A 15725-nucleotide genomic window follows, 5' to 3' on the forward strand; every position below is an offset into this window, starting at 1 on the left:
ATTCTCCTCGACGCCCGCAAGATTCATCACACGCCCCCTCATGCAAGGGTCAATGGTGGGAAGGTCAGTACCCATGGCAATGTTCATCAGCCTTTGCAGTCTTCTTCATTTGAAGTCTGACATTGACAAGGAACGGCAGATGCTGGAACCTTGAGCAAGAAACATAAAATGCTGGAGTAACTCAGTAGGTCAGACAGCATCTCATGAGAACATGGATAGGTGGCGATTCGGGTCTGTAACCTTATTCAGCGATGCTACCTGACCATCTGGACTACTCCAGCACTTTTTATTTTTCCCTCCACCAAGGATGGGTCCCAACCTAAAACGTTATATGCCCTTTCCCTCCACAGACGTTGCCTGGCACGCTGAGTTAATCCAACAGCATATTATTTACTCAGGATTCCACATCTGCAGTTTCTTGCATCTGCCTCAGTAATGCACTGGAGTTTAGGCACACTATTTGACATCTAAGTTTTGCTTTAAAGTAAATATGGTGAAGTTGCAATCCCATACATCTGTTCTCATTCAGTAATCCCAGAGTGACTCACTGTACTGGCTGAGACATTCAATAGAGTTAAAAGTAATTTTGGAAATTCCCCACCATTTTTCAAGTTAAGTACACAGACTAACTCTGTGTCCTAACTGCTGGACAACCAAATCCAACCTTGTCACCTCCCTATCTCCGTCTCCTCCTTTAAGTGCTGTGTCTTAGAGTGATACAGTGTGGTAACAGGCCCTTCGGCCCAATGCCCACACCGTCCCAGCTACATTAGTCCCACCTGCTTGCGTTTGGCCCAAATCCCTCTCCAAGGCCCAAACCAAATGTTGCGATAGTCCCTGCCTCAACTACATCCTCGACATGGCCTGTTTCCACACAGTATCTCGAACACTAAACCCCACATCCCTCTAAATCTGTCCTATCCAAGTACCTGTCCAAATGTTTCTTAAACATTGCGATAGTACCTGCCTCAACTACCTCCTTTGGCAGCTCGTCCCATACACCCACAACCTTCTGCGTGAAAAAGTTACTCCTCGAGTTTCTATTAAATATTTCCCCTTCAATCTTAAACCTTGAGTCATCTGGTCCTCGATTCCCCTACTCAGGGCAAGAGACTCTGTGCGTCTACCCCATCTGTTCCTCTCATGATTTTGTACACCTCTATAAGATCACCCCTCACCCTCCTGCGCTCCTCGACCTCCATCTTTGCACAGGCACAGAAAACCCACCACCACCAAAAAATAAATTATCATTTATTCTAAGCAACCAAGCCAGTGATAATGCAAAAAAATGAATTATGCCAGATGGCCAAAGAGGAATTGTGCCGCTGTGACACAAAGCAGAAACAAATCTCCACATTTTTGTGGTTACTGTGACTTGGATCAGCATTATGTTGCAATTGATCAATTCACTCAATGCATGCATTGTGTAGTGTGTAGGGAGGGACTGCAGATACTGGTTTAAACTGGAGAGACACAAAAACTTGGAGTAACTCTCTAGGTCAGACAGCATAGTCATAGATTGATACAACGTGGAAACAGGACCTTCGGCCCAAAGATACTAGAGGAGCAAGATGAACCATTCCATCAAGGTCGCCTATACTGAACTGTAGTACGCAAAGGAAGGTAACGTCCGCCAATTTAGCAGGCAAAACCCGCCGTTCGCTTTGCCTCTCGCAGTGTAATCAGTGTTTTGGGGGAACAGTATGTGTGATGATACCATTAAAATGCAGAATATATCTCATCTATCAATTCACAGATTTTTGTTATTTTTCTTTTTAAATGGTTCTGCAAGTTTCTGCCTACTAAAATGGCACCTTGACATACTATGGTTTTTTGGGTCGAGTGGTCTATCTTGCTCTGCTCTATTATCTTTGCTGTGGCCCTACTTGCTTTGGCCCTACTTGCCACCACCGGCCAACATGTCCCAGCTACATCTTTCCTATTACATGGTGCACAGAACTGAACACAATACTGTAAATGCGGCTTCACCAACATCTTATACAACTGCAACATGACCTCCCAGCATCTCTGGAGAAAAGGTATGGGTGATGATTGTCTGACCCGCTGAGTTACTTCAGCTTTTTGTGTCTATCATTGTGTAATATAATTGCTTAATGTTCCTTTCCTGAATATTCTTCCTCAAATGTAAAGATGTGTACTGTCAAGATAATATTTGTATTTCTTAGAGGTTCTAAATCATTCAGAAATACATCTCATAAACAACCCTTTACCTCCCCCTTTCCCCTTCCACCGACATTCCTTCCTCTGGCTTCCCATTTCATGCCTCTTCTCTCCTTATCTCACCACGTTTTGTCTTTTCATCTCTGGCATTTCTCCAACCATCTGCCTATTAAACACCCCTCCCCCGTATCCACCTATCACTTAATAATAATAATAATAATGCATTTTATTTATATAGCGCTTTTCATATACTCAAAGACGCTTTACAGAGATTTTGAGAACATAGGGAAATGAATAAATAGATAAATAAGTAAATAAATAAATGAACAGAGAAAGGAGACAGAAGGTGAGGTGACCTTCAGTGGTTGAAGGCAGTACTGAACAGGTGAGACTTCAGCGATGTTTTGAATGTGGTGAGTGTGGAGGAGTCTCTAACGGTTTGGGGTAGTGAGTTCCATAGGGTGGAAGCAGCGATGGAGAAAGCCCTGTCCCCCCAGGATCTGAGTTTGGTCCGGATGTGGGGGGATAGGAGATTGGCAGCGGCAGAGCGGAGGGTGCAGGTGGGAGTGTGCCTGTGGAGGAGGTCGGTCAGGTAGGATGGGGCCAGGTTATGGAGGGCTTTGTAGGTTATGAGGAGGATTTTGTACTGGATTCTCTGGGGGATGGGGAGCCAGTGGAGTTTGTAAAGGATGGGGGTGATATGGTCACGGATCGAGGTGTGTGTGAGTAGACGGGAAGCGGAGTATTGAATGTATTGAAGTTTATTGATGATTTTTGAGGGTGCGCCATAGAGGAGGCTGTTGCAGTAGTCCAGACGGGAGGTGATGAAGGCGTGGATGAGGGTTTCTGCAGCTGTGGAGGAGAGGGATGGACGGAGACGGGCAATGTTTTTGAGGTGGAAGAAGGCTGTCTTTGTGATGTGTTTGATGTGTTTGTCGAAGGAGAGGGTTTGATCAAGGATGATTCCAAGATTCCGGATGTGAGGTGAGGTGGATACTGGGAGACCATCAATGTTGAGGATGAAGTTTTGGGTGGATTTGGTGAGCGTTTTTGGACCAATGATGATGATTTCAGATTTGTTGCAATTGAGTTTGAGGAAGTTTGATTGAAGCCAAGATTTTATTTCAGTGATGCAGTTTGTCAGTGTAGTGGGGAAGATTGACTTGGTGACTTGCCAAGCTTTGTCCTACCCCGACCTCACTTCCAGCTTTCGTCGAAGAAGAGTCCCAACCCAAAATAACTACCCATGTTCTCCAGAGGTGCTGCCTGACCTGCTGAGTTACTCCAGCACTTTGTGTCTTTTTGGCACATCCAACCCAACGTGAACGTGCAAACTCCGCGCAGACAGCACCCGAGGTCAGGGTCGAACCCGGGTCTCTGGCACTGTTAGACAGTGGCTCTACCAGCTATGCCACTGTGCCATCTTCAATTGGTGCTAATCTACATTATTTTTTGATTTAGAGATACAGTGCAGAAACAGGCCCTTTGACCCACCGAGTCCGTGCTGACCAGTGATCCCCGCACACTAACACCATCCCACACCCACTAGGGATATTTTTTACATTTGCCCAGCCAATTAACCTACAAACCTGTACGTCTTTGGAGTGTGGGAGGAAACCGAAGATCTCGGAGATAACCCATGCAGGTCACGGGGAGAACGTACAAACTCCGTACAGTACAGCACCCGTAGTCAGGATCGAACCTGAGTCTCCGGCGCTGCATTCGCTGTAAGGCAGCAACTCTACCGCTGCGCCACCGTGCCAGCCTGGGTAATGATGCCACAAGCATCCATCTTACTGCTTTCCACTGAAAATAAGCATTCATTTTATATTAGCTAAAACAACAAAAGAAACCATGTCAACTACAACAAAATATCAATATCTCTAATTGACTATATCAACTAATAGACAACGCGCGGCTGCACCAGCCATGGCGCAGCGGCCGGCTTGGCGGCGCCGACAACCCCCTGCTGCGCCAGCCATGGAGGCAGGGGCGGGTTGGCAGGGCTGCTGCTGCTGCTGCTGCCGCCGCCCCCGTTTTGCCCAGCTCCCACAGTCCCCAGTTCCAGAGAGCACAATCCCACAGTCCCCAGGTGGTTTCTCATCATCCAGGTAGGCGTCTCTCCACCGCCCACAACGAGGGGGAGGAGCCTGATCCCTCCCTCATCCACATAATGACGCTCCAACACACCCTCGCCTTCTTTTCTTGCACCGCCGCCTTTTTTTCCGCCCATTCTACATCATCACCATCTTTTTACAGGAGGGGAGGGACCCGCCGGCAGCTGCGGCACCCACGGCAACGGCGCTTTAGGCCTCACCGGCACCCATGGCAACGGCGCTGTAGGCCTCACCGGCACCCATGGCAACGGCGCTGTAGGCCTCACCGGCACCCATGGCAACGGCGCTGTAGGCCGCACCGGCACCCATGGCCACGGCGCTGTAGGCCGCAGGCTCCACCCACGGCAACGGCGCTGTAGGCCGCAGGCTCCACCCATGGCAACGGCGCTGTAGGCCGCAGGCTCCACCCATGGCAACGGCGCTGTAGGCCGCAGGCTCCACCCATGGCCACGGTGCTGTAGGCCGCACCGGCACCCATGGCAACGCCGCTGTAGGCCGCACCGGCACCCATGGCAACGGCGCTGTAGGCCGCACCGGCACCCATGGCAACGCCGCTGTAGGCCGCACCGGCACCCATGGCAACGGCGCTGTAGGCCGCATGCAGCAGCAGTAGCAGCAGCAGTAGCAGCAGCTTTTCCCCTCCCCTCCCTGTGGAAGCTGCTGTACGTGTTGTTCACGGCCGTGCATCCACAGGCCGCGCACCTGGTCGCCATTATCATTAAAAATAACAAATCCCCCCCCAAAACCTCCTCCACAAAGTAAAGCCAAGTTTCCATCGCGCATCTGTAACGCCTCTGGTGCCTTTGTCCTCCTCCCCTTCGTTTCCCAATCTCTCTCTCTCTTGCTTTCCTTCCCCCCACCCCCCGGACCGGTCCTCCTTTACTGACGGTGGGTTGGTGAGTAGAGACCTTACTGTGGGTGGGTGGGGAGGGGAGTAGAGACCTTGCTGTGTGTGGGTGGGGAGTAGAGACCTTGCTGTGGGTGGGTGTGTGGTGAGTAGAGACCTTGCTGTGGGTGGTGGTGAGAAGAGACCTTGCTGTGGGTGGGTGGGGAGTAGAGACCTTGCTGTGGGTGGGGGGTGTGTGGTGAGTAGAGACCTTGCTGTGGGTGGGTGGTGAGTAGAGACCTTGCTGTGTGGGTGGGGAGTAGAGACCTTACTGTGGGTGGGTGGTGGTGAGTAGAGACCTTGCTGTGGGAGGGTGGGGAAAGTGGGACATTCACATTTAAGTGCCTGGCGTGAGCAGGGATGTCTTTCTCCTCTCCATGGGAAAACGCCATATTCCAGCTCAAGGTAAGGGTGATGTTTGTTTTACCTTGAATACAACACAAAAGTGCTGGGGCAACTCAGTGGGAAGTTGGGAAGGAATTCCCTCCAAAGATGTTGCCTAAATCACATAGTTCGTCCAGCACTTTTAAGCTCAACTCAAAATTTCCAACATTTGCAGTTCCCTGTGTTTGTCTCTCTCTTTGTTTTTCTTTTAACCTTGGCTGTACTAAGGCAGGAGAGTGTGGAGGATGTAAGATAAATTGCATCTCGTTCTCATTGGAGGCCCGAACACTTTTTGTACGTACAGAACAATTAAAAAATAATAATTTGGCATCTCCTGCCTACTCTACAATTCAATGATAGAACAGCCATAATATTATCTCTTTACAACTCACCCTCACTGACCCTATTATCGTTTCATTTGCTCCAAGTTAAATTTTGCAAGTGCTAAATTCTGTTCACGAACTTAAAATGTAGTGACCAGTTGGAGTCACAAGAGACTGTGTGTGGGTGATGTAATTTAGAGAGAAAAAAAACGACTATTGTAGGAATTCAGCATCTGTGGCACCTCATCAGGACTGATTGGCTAGTTTTTTTTGTGCTACATGTGTTCTTTGCAGAAATTATGTATTTGCTTTCTTGGGCACCTGTTCATCTATACATTTGTAACGTTGGGCAGTTCTTCAAAATTATTTCTGGTGGGATTGAGCAATGTGATGAGATTTGGTTTGTTTAAAAAAGTACTGATGCAAACTGATGAAAATGCTCCCTTGAGACACCACCTGATAATTGCCACACTTTGGGAGGGTTTGGTGGTATTAAATTAAACCTTTATAACAATACTAAAAGTATAAACAATAATAAGTGTCATCTTATTCTTTAAAAAAGTTTTCAGTTATTCAAACCTCCGTTGTTCTCAAGGCAGACAACTGCACATTTCCACTGTCATAAAGAGAAATAAGTGCTTACTGACATCATCCACAGATAGATAAAACGCTATCAAAAGATGCGTCCAATATTCTTTGCTCTTCCGTGACAGAGCAGATAGCTTCTCTTTGTTAGTTCTTCAATCAGTTTTAATGCTGAATATAGATAATATCTAAAGTTTCAGGAATACAGGCCTAGCCGACACAAATACCCACTATGGTCCCAGATCATCGTTGCTAATTAACATTTTATGCCACTCCAAGGTCATATTTCCTTCCTGGTTTATTTATCGGCATTGAACAGAATAATCTAGAAGAGAGTGCATGCATTAACTTTAGAGTTGTATCCTTGATGTTATGGCAAAAATCCATTTGACCTTTTTATATATTTTGCCTTTCCACAAAGGGTTCTTCAGTTAGATTCTTGCTCTTCCATAGTTCTTGTCTTCTTGGGGGAAAAAATCTGTGGTGTTTAATTAGAATCCAAAATGGATGACTCCACATTCAATGCTGAACTCCATTGTCATCGTTTTCATCACTCCCAATTTGTTAATGCCGTTTCTCAATTTTCTGTTTCTATCTACACTATTTACTGCATGAGGGTGTTGATCTGAAAAGTCACCCATCCATATTCTCTTGAGATGCTTGACTCACTGGGTTACTTCAGCATTTTTTAAAAATCTTTCTTTGGTAAATCAGCATCTGCAGTTACTTGTTATTACCCTATTTACTGTTAGCAATGTCATTAAAAGGTTTTACTGGTTTGGGAACTATCCAAGTCTGCAAGAAATTGCAGTGAGGTGGGGATATAGCCCAGTCCGTCACGCAAACCAGGCTTTCCACCTCTGACTCCATGTGCACTTCACGCAACCTCGGAAAAACAGCCAAAGTAATCAGAGACTTGTCTCACCCTGGTTATTCCTTCTTCTCCCTGCTCTTTTTGGGCAGATCTCCATCTGTTATCAGGATTCTGAATAGTCCTTCCATAAGCTAGGGCACTGTCCGATTCACCTCTACTACTTGAGATGTGACCTCTACTACTTGAGACTGCTTCTCCATCACGTAAAAGGGCCAGTATCCTTCGATTCATCGAGAACACATGACGGACATATTCTTCCTTCCTTCAAAGACGTCTGCATAGAAAGAGGTTTGTTGCAAACTGACGACCATTGGCAACAGACGATGGAAGATGCTGAATGGACAAGTCTCCCCGAAGCAATGAGAGATTTGTTTGTTTTGCTGACGATTGCTGAGATCAACACTTCTCGACAATTATGGGATCGCTTCAAGAATTCAATGTCTGAAGATTACCTTCAAAGAGAATGGAGAACAATCAATGATCGAAATATCATGATTGATGAGAGGCATCATGATCAGGCTCTGTTGTATATTCAAGACAAGCTTGTGAATTCCAACAAGACACTGGGATACCTTCATGTGCCACTACCAAGACATGGAAGGAAGAACCTTGATGGTGACAATCCAGAATTGCTGAGTGAACTGCAGTACAATAGACCTGAACAACGGTGATTTATTGACGAGAAGGAGCCTCTGCTGAATGCTGAGCAAAGAGCAGTGTATGACCATGTGTGCAGCTGCTTGGAAAGGAATGTTCCTTCAATATTTTTCATTGATACACCAGCAGGAATGGGCAAAACAGTTCTCACCAATTTGATCCTCTCCAAAGTTCGAGGTCAAGTTGATGTTGCTTTTGCTGTAGCATCCTCTGGTATAGCAGCTACATTGATGCCTGGTGGAAGAACTGCACATTCTCGATTCAAGATACCCATCGAAGTGACCGATAATACCATGTGCAACATTGAAAAGAACTCCAACATGGTTCATTTGATCAGGAGTGTGAGACTGATTGTTTGGGATGAGTGCCCGATGATTAGGAGGGATTAGGAGGGAGAGCTTTGAAGTGGTGGACAGAACTCTTCGACATCTATGCAAAAAGAACGATGAGCCTTTTGGCGGCATTCTTACCTTTTGTTGTGGCGATTTTCGCCAACTCCTTCCTGTTGTGAAAAGGGGAAATGATGCTGATGTTGAAAATTCCTGCATCAAGAAATCCTATTAACATTCAAATTGTTATATTTTGTTATTGACATTTTAAACTTTAATAAATCCCTTTTTCACTTGCTGTGCCCGTCAGCCGCCCATGCGCAGTAATACCTCCATGTTCGATGTCACCATGGAAACCCGACGGGCGGGAATGGCGGCACCGCCAGAGAGCCCCTAAGAATGGAGGGAGGAGATAAGGGGGATGGAGTGGGTGACTGGGGTGTGGGAGGGGAAGGGGGGGAGTGGGTGGGGAAGAAGAGGGGTTGAGGGGATGGAATGAGGGAGGGGAGGGGGAGGGTGCTAGACCAATGCAGAAAAAAAACCATTTTAAAGAAAAATCATGATTTTCATTGAGATTTATTATTTTTTTTTTAAAGGCATTTATTTTAAAGAAAAAAGTGCGATTTTTGCCAACATCACAATGGCAACCCAATGAGTTATGGGCCCAACGGGTCCACTTGGTCTAGTTATAAATAAAAGTAAAGACAAGGATAAATTGTCATCAATTTACTGTGTATTCCTTAACTGTTACTGTTGACTCGTCTGCTGGGAGCAGTGCTGGTTATGCAGTCTCATAGCAGTGGAAAGTGAACAAATAATATATTTGTTCTCCAAAATATTTAAATTAAAGGTTTCAACAAATATTGAAAAATAATGCAACTAACTCTGTTCTTTTTCATTGGAATCTGGAGTCGGCTGCTGGAGCACATTTTAGAAAATCAACTCAACTGGGAAGATTCTCTAGAAACAAGGAACTGCAGATGCCGGTTTACAAAAAAGAACACAAAGTGCTGGAGTAACTCTGCGATAGGTAGAGACAGATGAGGGAAGAAGAAAAAGGGGGCAGGCAGCCAGGTAAGTGGGAGTGAGGAGATTAGAAACATAGAAACATAGAAAATAGGTGCAGGAGTAGGCCATTCGGCCCTTTGAGCCTGCACCACCATTCAATATGATCATGGCTGATCATCCAGCTCAGTAACCTGTACCTGCCATCTCTCCATACCCCCTGATCCCTTTAGCCACAAGGCTAAACTAACTAAATCTAACTCCCTCTTAAATATAGCCAATGAACTGGCCTCAACTACCTTCTGTGGCAGAGAATTCCACATACTCATCACTCTCTGTGTGAAGAAATGTTTTCTCATCTCGGTCCTAAAAGACTTCCCCCTTATCCTTAAGCTGTGACCCCTGGTTCTGGACTTCCCCAACATCGGGAACAATCATCCCGCATCTAGCCTCTCCAACCCCTTAAGAATTTTATATGTTTCTATAAGATCCCCCCTCAGTCTTCTAAATTCCAGCGAGTATAAGCCTAGTCTATCCAGTCTTTCTTCATATGAAAATCCTGCCATCCCAGGGTTCAATCTGGTGAACCTTCTCTGTACTCCCTCTAAGGCTAGAATGTCTTTCCTCAGATTAGGAGACCAAAACTGTACACAATACTCCAGGTGCGGTCTCACCAAGGCCCTGTACAACTGCAGCAGAACCACCCTGCTCCTATACTCAAATCCTCTTGCTATGAATGCTAACATACCATTCGGTTTCTTCACTGCCTGCTGCACCTGCACGCTTGCTTTCAATGACTGGTGCACCATGACACCCAGGTCACGTTGCATCTCCCCTTTTCCTAATTGGCCACCATTCAGGTAATACTCTGCTTTCCTGTTCTTGCCGCCAAAGTGGATAACCTCACATTTATCCACGTTATATTGCATCTGCCATGCATTTGCCCACTCGCCTAATCTATCCAAGTCACTCTGCAGCCTCCTAGCATCCTCCTCGCAGCTAATACTGCCACCCAGCTTTGTGTCATCCGCAAACTTAGAGATGTTGCATTCAATTCCCTCGTCCAAATCATTAATATATATTGTAAATAACTGGGATCCCAGCACTGAGCCTTGCGTTACCCCACTAGTCACTGCCTGCCATTCCAAAAAGGACCCGTTTATTCCTACTCTTTGCTTCCTGTCCGCCAACCAATTCTCTATCCACCTCAACACTGAACCCTCAATACCGTGTGCTTTAAGTTTGTACACCAATCTCCTATGTGGGACTTTGTCGAAGGCCTTCTGAAAGTCCAGATATAACACATCGACTGGTTCTCCCTTATCCACTCTACTAGTTACAGCCTCGAAAAATTCTATAAGATTCGTCAGACATGATTTGCCTTTCATAAATCCATGCTGACTTTGTCCGATGATTTCACCACTTTCCAAATGTGATGCTATCACATCTTTAATAACTGACTCTAGCATTTTCCCCACTACCGATGTTAGGCTAACTGGTCTATAATTCCCCGTTTTCTCTCTCCCTCCCTTTTTAAAAAGTGGGGTTACATTAGCTACCCTCCAATCCTCAGGAACTACTCCAGAATCTAAAGAGTTTTGAAAAATTATCACTAATGCATCCACTATTTCTGGGGCTACTTCCTTAAGCACTCTGGGATGCAGCCTATCTGGCCCTGGGGATTTATCTGCCTTTAATCCATTTAATTTACCTAACATCACTTCCCGACTAACCTGGATTTCCCTCAGTTCCTCCATCTCATTAGACCCCCGGTCCCCTGCTATTTCCAGCAGATTGTTTATGTCTTCCTTAGTGAAGACAGAACCAAAGTAGTTGTTCAATTGGTCTGCCATCTCCTTGTTCCCTTTGATCAATTCACATGTTTCTGACTGCAAGGGACCTACATTTGTCTTAACTAGTCTTTTTCTCTTCACATATCTATAAAAGCTTTTGCAGTCAGTTTTTATGTTGCCTGCCAGTTTTCTCTCATAATCTATTTTCCCTTTCCTAATTAAGCCCTTTATCCTCCTCTGCTGGACTCTGAATTTCTCCCAGTCCTCTGGTATGCTACTTTTTCTGGCTAATTTATATGCTTCATCTTTTGTTTTAATACTATCCTTGATTTCCCTTGTTAGCCACGGATGCACTACCTTTCCTGGTTTGTTCTTTTGCCAAACTGGGATGAACAATTGTTGTAGTTCATCCATGTGATCTTTAAATGCCTTCCATTGCATGTCCACCGTCAACCCTTTAAGTATCAATTGCCAGTCTATCTTGAACAATTCACGTCTCATACCCTCAAAGTTACCTTTCTTTAAGTTCAGAACACCTGTTTCTGAATTGACTTTGTCACTCTCCATCCTAATGAAGAACTCCACCATATTATGGTCACTCTTGCCCAAGGGCATTGGATGAAGAAGGGTCTCGACCCGAAACGTCACCCATTCCTTTTCGCCAGAGATGCTGCCTGACCCGCTGAGTTACTTCACCTTTTTGTGTCTATCTTCGGGATTGTTATATTTTGTAGAAACAAGGAACAGCAGATGCCGGTTTATTTTTTTTAAAAACACACAAGGACACAGCAGGTCAGGCAGCATCTCTGGAGAACCTGGATCGGTGATGTTTTGGGTTGGGACCCTTTTTCAGACTGATTCTGGTTTTGGGGTAAAGTCATCAAATTGGCAGGATATATAGGTTGCTTCATGCAGAGCTGACAATGAAACCCTGAAATATCTGGGCCAATGTCTTCTTCAAGAGGTAACATGGCAGGTACATGAACAGGACAGGTACATGGATAGAACAGGTTTGGAGGAATATGGACCAAACGCAGGGCAGGTGGGATTAGATGGTCGTGTGGGCAAGTTGGGCCGAGGGGCCTGTTTCCACGATGTATCACTCTATGACTCAATTTTTTTCTGATTTGATTAAGTTATTTGAATTGCTTCAAACTGCGTGACAACGCAAAATCTCCATTGGCACACACACACTGGCCTGAAGCAATTTGCAATTTTCCGTACTTATTTTACTTTTTTTTTAAACACTCCCTAGACATCATTGATTGTTCACATCTGACAATTCTCAGAAAATGATCTGAACCAGGTCCAAGGTGGTGATCAGGATATTCCGTCCCCTGCCTCACAGATGGCAAACTAAAAACCCTTTTACCTCATTCAATGGACATTCTCAAATCCTAACATAATCCCCCGCCCCCTATCTGTCATCTGATCCTGCCTTAACACTTGTGTAGGAAAATAACTACAGATGCTGGTACAAATCGAAGGTATCATAAAAGGCTGGAGTAACTCAGCAGGTCAGGCAGCATCTAGGAGAGAGGGAATGGGTGACGTTTCGGGTCGAGACCCTTCTTCAGTCTGAAGAAGGGTCTCGACCCGAAACGTCACCCATTCCCTCACTCCTAGATGCTGCCTGACCTGCTGAGTTACTCCTACATTTTGTGATACCTGTCTTAACACTTTGTAACACTATGAGTGCCAAACATTCCCGGAACCAAAGATCTAAATTTCCTTTCCACTGCATCTTCGGATGGTAGTCGGATGAAGGGTGTCGACCCGAAACGTCACCTATTCCTTTTCGCCAGAGATGCTGCCTGACCCGCTGAGTTACTCCAGCATTTTGTGTCTCATACTCGAGCAAAATCGATCAAATGCAAGAGAACACTCCGGCACCAACCTACCTATTATTTCAGCATGTAAAAAGGATCATTTCACACCTTCCAAGAAAAAAGACAGGAACAAATATTGGCAGTGCATTTAATCTGCAGATCACACAATAAGAGGAAATACATTAGACAGATTCAGTTTATAAACAGCTCACAGGAAACCACAGAGAATCTGTTATGATGAAATACCACTAATTTATTCATTTTAAATGAGTATCTTTTCAGCCAACCTTCATCAATTTTTAAGCTCGTTATCTCTTTGATATTTGAAGAGACTCCATTTTTTACAGGTCAATGTAGAAAGCAGAGCAAAGAGGGGACGAGATTAAAACAGCTCTTAAGACCCCAGCATTCTCATTAAATCGTCTAGCTTCCTTCATGTGATTCAGCGGAAACAGGAAGGCTTTGGTAATAACTCACGGCCAGCAGTTTTGGTGAAGAATAACACCAAAGATCTATGAAAAAAACAATGAACCCACCACACATCGCCGTGTTAACACGGAGCTTCAGAAATCGCTGGCAACCAGCGGAAGTTCAGAATTACATGGGCTTGCTGGTCTGCAAGAGCACTTCAAATGTGGTTTTAAATGCAGGTTTCTGCTGCGGCTGTCATTTACAACTCAAGCTTGACGTCCTTTGGGCGTTTGTTGATTGCGACATTAGGATTTTGTTGTCCACATTAGGATGGTTTCACCAATTTACAGGAAGCAGGCAATGGCCATCCATAAAGTACTTTGGTAGTGTGGTCATTGTAGAGATATGGGTAAGTGTATTGTGCCAGTTTCTCTCTCTCTCTCTCACACACACACACAGACATATTCTCACATATTCTCTCCTCAACACACAAACTTCATCCTCCCTCTCCCATGATCATCTGTCTCCGTATCGCAAAGGGCGGCATGGTGGTAGAGTTGCTGCCTTACAGCGTCAGAGACCCGGGTTCGATGCTGACCACGGGTGCGGTCCGTACGGAGTTTGTACATTCGTCCTGCGACCGCGTGGGTTTTCTCCAGGTGCTCCAGATTCCTGCCACGGTTGCTCGTTACCCCAGAACGAAGCAGCCCCCCACCCCTCACTCCACACACCATCCCAAGTATCACACCACCCAAAGCCTACAGCCTAGCCTAGAAAACTAACTGCTCAATACCACACAATGACCATACGATGTAGGATACTGGTGTTCCATGGATGGACAGGAGGGTGCTAAGCTGCAATGAAGATGCAATCTTCAGCCCATTTGAGTGTGTAGGTTATCATCCATCAGAGGCAACCCAGTCTCCAGTTACCTTACACCCACTTGCCACTGGATCAAGACTTCACTCTGACAAGCACAAGAAGCATTTGTTATCACCACCATCCCATGTCAACAGAAGCTACTCACGGGCAATTTCCAATCCATGACGCTGTGTACCTGGGGCACGATACAAAATTCTGGAGTTCTGACTACGGCCCCACCCTTGAAACTGATCCTTTGACAGTGAGCAAAACTGTTCTGTGAAAACCAGGGAGAAATACGGGCGGCACGGTGGCGCAGCAGTAGATTTGCTGCCTTACAGCAAATGCAGCGCCGGTGACCCGGGTTCCATCCCGACTACTGTCTGTACGGAGTTTGTACGTTCTCCCCGTGACCTGCGTGGGTTTTTTTTCGGAGATCTTCAGTTTCCTCCCACACTCCAAAGACGTATAGGTTTGTAGGTTAATTGGCTTTGGTAAATGTAAAAATTGTCCATAGTGGGTGTAGAATAGTGTTAATGTGCGGGGATCGCTGGTCGGCGCAGACCCGGTGGGCCGAAGAGCCTGTTTCCGCGCTGTATTTCTAAACTAAAATGTCACCTGTCCATTGCCTACACGGAGGCTGGAGATCCACTGAGTTGCTCCAGCACCTTGTGTTTTTGCTCAAGATTCCACCATCTGCAGTATCTTGAGTCTCCAGGAATAGTCTTCATGTTACAGGTTGGCCACATATGGTGTCTGTTACAACCTCTGTAGGATATTAACCCCTATCTTTTCCAGTGTTAGAGAGAGGAAGCCTTCAGTTTCCTCTAACTCGGTAGCAGCATTCTACAGCCAACAGCGTGCATCTCCCAGGTTTGAAAGCTATGGTCAATGCCCAAGAGGACTACAACCGATCTCCAGAAACCATTCTGGATAGAAAATAATTCAGATGTTTCCAAAGCCGTGGATCACGAGACAGAAGCAGTATTAGACCATTTGGCCCATCACATCTGCTTCACCAGACCATCATGGCTGATCAACTTTCCCCTCAACCCCATGACCTTTGATGCCCTTACTAATCAAGAACCTATCAATCTTCACATTAAAAAACACAATGACTTGGCCTCCACTGCTATTTAGTCACAGATCAGTTAGTCTGACATCAGTGGTGGAGAAGATGCTGGAGTCAATTATAAAAGAATAATTGCGGAGCATTTGGATAGTAGTAACAGGATCGTTCCGAGTCAGCACGGATTTACGAAAGGGAAATCATGCCTGACTAATCTTCTGGAATTTTTTGAGGATGTAACTAGGAAAATTGACAGGGGAGAGCCATTGGATGTGGTGTACCTCGACTTTCAGAAAGCTGCCGACAAGGTCCCACATAGGAGATTAGTGGGCAAAATTAGAGCACATGGTAATGGGGGTAGGGTGCTGACATGGATAGAAAATTGGTTGACAGACAGAAAGCAAAGAGTGGGGATAAACGG

The sequence above is a fragment of the Rhinoraja longicauda genome, chromosome 38 (assembly GCF_053455715.1).
Source record: "Rhinoraja longicauda isolate Sanriku21f chromosome 38, sRhiLon1.1, whole genome shotgun sequence".
Lineage (NCBI taxonomy): Eukaryota > Metazoa > Chordata > Chondrichthyes > Rajiformes > Arhynchobatidae > Rhinoraja > Rhinoraja longicauda.